The sequence below is a fragment of the Balaenoptera borealis genome (genome assembly GCF_965194805.1).
Source record: "Balaenoptera borealis genome assembly, chromosome: 5".
NCBI lineage: Eukaryota > Metazoa > Chordata > Mammalia > Artiodactyla > Balaenopteridae > Balaenoptera > Balaenoptera borealis.
The window spans coordinates 81,611,059-81,617,074 of record NC_138862.1 but is presented as its reverse complement, the minus strand read 5'-3'; positions in this window follow the sequence as shown (position 1 = coordinate 81,617,074).

Here is a 6,016-nt window from a genome sequence, read left to right as displayed (position 1 = left end):
GCACACCACAACGAAGAGGAGCCCCTGCTCACCGCAACTAGAGAAAGCCCATGCGCAGCAACAAAGACCCAACACAGCCATAAATAAATAAATAAATAAATAAATAAATAAATAAATAGGAAAAAAAAGTCAGACCTTTGCCCTTCAGCGCCCCTCAAGAATGAGGAGCAGTAACAAGGAAAGCGGGGATTTTATTGCCAGAGCTTCTCCAGGTCTTTACTCAAAAAAAGAAAAGCTCCCTTGGGAGTGTGCCCCTAGTTCATCCCTCCTCTGTGGATCCCCTAGAGGCCTGCAGATAGCAGAGGCTGGGAGGTTCCTGTGAGAAACATCGAGGACCACCAGGAGTAGGTCTTCAGGGAGCACCTACATGGAGCAAAGTACTTGACTATGTTACCTCCTCATCATATCATCTTGGGAGGTTAGAGTCATTGTCAGCTGTGTTTGATCAATGAGGGGACTAGCTCTGTGAGGTAATGAGTCAGCCAGTAGGTGCAGAGCACATGTAAGATTATTTGACTCCAGACTCACTCACCTTTGGTCAATTAATCTACAACGAAGGAGGCAAGAACATACAATGACTGAAAAGACAGTCTCTTCAGCAAGTAGTGTTGGGAAAGCTGGACAGCTATGTGTAAGTCAATGAAATTAGAACACACCCTCATACGATATACAAAAATAAACTCAAGATGGTTTAAAGACCAAAACACAAGACGACACCATAAAACTCCTAGGAGACAATATAGGTAAAACATTCTCTGACATAAATCTTAGCAATATATTCTTAGATGGGTCTCCCAAGGCAAAAGAAATAAAAGTAAAAATAAACAAATGGGACCTACTCAAACTTAAAAGCTTTTGCATGGCAAAGGAAATCATTAACAAAACGAAAAGACAACGTACAGAATGGGAGAAAATATTTGCAAATGATGCAACCAACAAGGGGTTAATATCCAAAATATACAAATAGCTCATACACCTCAATATAAAAGAAAAAAAACAAAAACAAACAACCCAATCAAAAAATTGGCAGAAGATTTAAATAGACATTTCTCCAAAGAAAACATACAGGTGGCCAACAGGCACATGAAAAGCTGCTCAACATCGCTAATTATTAGAGAAATGTAAATTAAAACCACAATAAAAAGTGTGCAAATAATAAATTTGTACACTTTTTATTATTTGTACAAATAATAAAAATTGTACAAATAATAAATGTGGAGGAAAGGGAACCCTCCTACATTACTGGTGGGAATGTAAATTGGTGCAGCCACTGTGGAGAACAGTGTGGAGGTTCCTTAAAAAAATAAAAAAAGAGTTACCATATGATCCAGCAATCCCACCAGCCAAGGGAAGGGAAGAGCAAGGATGGGCAGTGTGAGGAGGTAGGGTGGAGGTCGATGTTGAGCAGGGCCAAAGGTTGGCTGGAAAGCCAGTTCCACCAGGTGGATGGGGCTGCCTGAGGCAAAACTGACAGGCTGGGAATGTTACATCCAAGCGCCTTATTGCCAGATACCTGTTTCCTCTCTGCTCTAAGCCTCCTCTGACTATCTGTCCCGCCTGCCTCCTGGTGCTCGCTCCTTTCCCAGGTAAGAGGCACTCATTGAGGGTTACCAAATGGGTTCTTCCCAAATTCCCATCTCCAGCCAGTACCTCTCACAATAGTACTGTATTACTCCATTTTCCTCACCAGCAACTTTTTTTTTTTTTTTTTGGCTGTGTTGGGTCTTCGCTGCTGCTCGCGGGCTTTCTCTAGTTGCGGTGAGCGGGGGCTACTCTTCATTGCGGTGCACGGGCTTCTCATTGTGGTGGCTTCCCTTGTTGCAGAGCACAGGCTCTAGGCACGTGGGCTTCAGTAGTTGTGGCGCACGGGCTCAGTAGTTGTGGCTCGAGGGCTCTAGAGCGCAGGCTCAGTAGTTGTGGTGCAGGGGCTTAGTTGCTCCGCGGCATGTGGGATCTTCCCGGACCAGGGCTCGAACCGGCGTCTCCTGCATTGGCAGGCGGATTCTTAACCACTGCAGCACCAGGGAAGTCCTCACCAGCAACTTTTATGAAGCTCAGCAAGGGCAAAGTCACTGCCAAATCTTCTCTTACAAGCCAATTTCTCCTTTCTTTCTTCCCATTTCTAAAGGGCCATTGCCAGTGTCCAGGAGTCCAGGATTGGGGTCAACATTGACCCTTCCTTTCCCATAAACTCCCATAGTCTGTCATTCACAAAGTCCTATCTGTCCTTTTTCCCACTTGCCTCTTGCATTTCTTACTCCCTCTGCCTCCATCCTAAGACAGCATCTTGCATCTGACTATTGGCATCTGCCATTGGCTGGTCTCCCCTAGACTCTTTCCTCTTCAAACTATCATCCCACATTCATTTATTAGTCACTCATCAGAAGAGTATTTATTGAGCACCCACCAAGTGCCAGACAATGTATTGGACACAAGATGTACCAGTGAGTAAGACAGATGTGGTCCCTTTGGGGAGGCAAGTAATTGTCAGGCAATTACAGTGCCTTGGGGTGAGTGTGGTGATGGACGAGGCACAGGCTGCTAGAGAAGTCCTCAGAGGGGCTCCTAGTCCAGATGGGGAAAGGTGTCAGGGAGGCCTGCGCACTCCTGCCAGACTCATCCTCCTAAAACAACAGTTTTTACCCTGTTTTAACTACAATTGGCCTCCTATTACTTTTGCTCCTTCAGGAGCATTTTGCATTGGGCTGAATATGTCCCCCCAAAGTTCATATGTGGAAACCCTAACCCTCAATGTGATATTATTAGGAGGTGGGGCCTTCGGGAGGTGATTAGGTCATGAGGGTGGAGCCCTCAGGAATGGGATTATTGCCTTTGTAAAAGAGACCCCAGAAAGCTCTCTTGCCCTATTTCTGTTATGTGAGGACACAACGAGAAGACAGCAGTCTGCAACCCAGAAGAGGGCTCTCAGCAAAGCCTGACTCTGCTGGCACCCTGATCTTAGACTTCTAGCCTCCGGAACTGTGAGAAATAAATTTCTGTTGTTTATAAGCCATCCAGCCTATGGTACTTTGTTGTAGCAGCCTGAAAAAACAAGGTTCAAACTCTGCACCTTGAGATCCTAAGCCCTCCCTCTTCAGCCCAGCCTTATCCCCAGGACTCTCTGATGGCAGAAGTAGTAGTAGCAGCAATCACAACAACAGCACAATAGCAAAACTTCATTATGATTATATATGCCTCAGGCCCTCTTCTGAGTGCTTCTCCCATGTCCACTTTCACAGCGTTCTCCATGAGGGAGGCACTATTACTATCACCACTTCCAGATAAGGAAACGGAGGCATGGGTGGCCTAAATGGCAGAATCTGGGTTCAAATCCCAGTGGTGTGGCTCCAGGCCTGACACATGACCACAACACCACTGTGTGTCAGTGTAACTCTGTGCACGCCCTAAATTCTCCCTTGGGGCTTTTCCCCTGGTTCTCTCTCTCCTGGGAATGCCCTTCTCTTTCTTATCAAACCCCTTATCTTTTACAGAGCCTCCCTCTATGGAAAAAGAGCTGAGTCTCTACTCAGTTCTATGTTCAAGTCCCAGCTCCCAGCTGTGAACCCCCTTCTTCTCCCTGACACTTGGTTCCCTCGTCTCTACAATGGGAATATTACTGTCCTCCCAGGGCCTTTCTGAATATGATGTGAGAATACTGTATGTGAGTGTGCTTTGCAAACTCTAGTATCCTATGCAAATGTAAGGGAACTGACATCATTTTTTCCTCGTGTTTCCCAAAGCAAGACTATTTCTATACAGCCTGTACTTCATTATAACAACATTTGCTTTTATATTCCCTTGGGCACATGACTTCATCTTTCTAAACCTCAGCTCTCTCATCTGTGAATGGGCATAATACCATCAGCCTTATTGGACGACTGTGGGGATTAAATGCAATAGTGCTTTAAAAGGATTAGACACACAAGAATGTGCATTGCCTGTCTCCCAAACCTTGACTTTTCTCCAGCTGCTGGGGCTAAATGGTTTTTGTCTCTCACTAGAAGAAGGCCGTCCAAAATCGTGCCTTCTCTCTCCCTCTACTTTTTAATAAATGAAAGGCAGCTGTCTTCTTGGAGCTTCGGATTTAATCAGCATCAACAGTGGAATATTTATTTACCAAAGAAAAATACTTTTCATGCTCCTTTTGACCATGTCGCCCACATGCACCGCCACCAGCTGCCCAAAGCCCGTTCTGAAGCAGCAGAGCGTTTTGCAAGCACAGCAGCGCTCTGTGACCCTCCGAGTGCTTGTTCAGCTGAAATTACTTGTGCCTGGCACAGACCTTCTCTTTTGATTTTGGCAGAACTTCAGGGAGTGAAAAAGCTGGGTTAGTGTTAGGGCTGGGTTTAGAATTTGAGACTCAACAGATCATACTGTTAACACTTCTCCTCTTTGCTAACTTTACGAAGTTCGAGAAAAGCTTTCTGGGGAACGACACCAGTTTATTTGCCAAAAGCTGAGATGGGCCAAGGAAGAGGTAGTCAGCATTTGGAATCTCCTTGCCTTAGAATCTAACAGCCAAGGAGGGAAGAAGGATGCTGGAGAGCTTGGAGTGGGGGGCTGAGGGGGTAGGTGCGTAGAAAGGATTTGGAAGGATTCAGGATGCTGAACGGGCTTGGCTCCTTGTGATTCCACCCCCATGACATCTCTTAAACCATCCCTTCCTCTCCTTCTCTAGCACAGCCCCTGTCCTCGTCCTCATCATCCTTACCAACAACAGCGATACTTTCTAATACGCCTCCTTGTCCCTCTTGTTCACTCTAAACACGGCTGCCAGTTTCTATTCCTCTGTTTAAAAACAGTCAACCCCTCCCAGTGCTTATCAAACAAAAGCCTCACCTTTAGGTGAGTGCTCAAGGCCCCCCACCTCCTTCCCCCAAGCAGGGCCCAAACTACCCCCTGTCCTCATCTCATCCCTCGTCTTCCACGGAGCCTCTACCGACACCAGCCAGGTAGATATGTGCTATCCCACCGACTTGCCAGTACCGTCCCTTCCAGCTTTCCAGCCTTCCGGCCTTCCAGCCTTCGCCTGGGCTGGCCCCTCTGCCTGGATGGCTCTACCCGAGTTCCCACTTTTGCCTGGATTCCCCCTCAGCCTCCAGGACCCAGTTCAAAGACGCCTCCTCCTGCGAAGCCTTTCTCAGCTCCTCCAGGCAGAGCTGACGCCACCTCACCTCTGCTCCGTGGACCTGCGTACTGCACTTGTTCGTGTGTGCCACTAGGTGACCTTGGGACTGGACTAAGCCTTGTTTATGTCTCCCGCACCCCTACCTAGTGCCTTGTTCAGCATGTGCTACTTTATTTGAATTTTTGAAAGCTGATGGGACGAACTCCCATGATGCCAGGGAGGAGCCAGAGCAGTAGGCGGAGTTTTGGGCCGTGTCAGGCTCACGGATTCTGCCTGCCCTAATCTCCAGAGCAGTGCCGTTTACTGGGTCAATGCCTTCTCGTTTACCCTGGGTTACTGCTCACTGAGAATGTGTCTGTCTCCAAGACAGTGCCCCAGCTGGCAGGTACTCCAGCCCAGTTAAGCTCCTGGAAGTGATCCCCATTATGTTGCAAACCCTGTGTTGGATTCTGGGCACACGCACATGACTGTGACTCTGTCCCTGCCATGGGGCTCCTCGCGGATAGTGGGGGAGAGACACACACATAATTTCAAGACCAGGCAGAAGCTTGATGGGGAGCTCAGTCAAGCCTTGGAGCATCAGGGTAGGCTTCTTAAAGGAGGTGATACCTGGACTGAACATTAAAGAATGTATAGGAGTTAGGCAAAGACAGTGAGTCTAAATAACACAGTCTCAAGCTACCATGAGCATTCAGCACTGCAGATTACTGGTAGGGTGGGGAAAGGGGTCAGATGAAGAAAGAGAGAGATATTGACAGAGAAGATGAAGGCATTTGAGCTGGACTTTGAAAGATGAGAGTTTTGGATGCATAGAGATCTGAATAGGATAGAGGTTGGAGGACAATCTGGGCAGAGGAACAGCATGAGGAAAGGCATGGAACAGTGATG